The sequence below is a fragment of the Malurus melanocephalus genome, unplaced genomic scaffold (assembly GCF_030028575.1).
Source record: "Malurus melanocephalus ecotype Western Australia unplaced genomic scaffold, MMel_1.1 scaffold_1250, whole genome shotgun sequence".
NCBI lineage: Eukaryota > Metazoa > Chordata > Aves > Passeriformes > Maluridae > Malurus > Malurus melanocephalus.
In genome coordinates, this window is record NW_026624482.1 from 25,699 (window position 1) to 26,052 (window position 354).

Sequence of the window (354 nt, forward strand, 5' to 3'; positions counted from 1 at the left end):
AGACAGGCAGAGAGTTCTGGAAAACACCGCCAGGAAACAGGGAAATGGGTGAGGATGGAATTGCATGGAAAGAGACAGAGACCCCGAGAGGCTCCGGAGAGCTGGACTTACCCGGTTGATGAGGAGAGTGGAGTGGAGGAATCGGGATGGAGCTCTGCAGGGAGCTCAGCCCTTTTATACAGCCCGGAGAGCCCGGGGCAGGGTCTGGGGTGGGGGTGACCCCCCCGGTAATTGGGAATTGTCGCTGACCAGCTCCATAAAGCCAAGGGACGCAGGAAAATTCTGTCATCCCCTGGTGTGGACATTGGTGTGGCAATGAGTGGACAAGAGGGGGGCGCTTGGAGGGACAGCCCT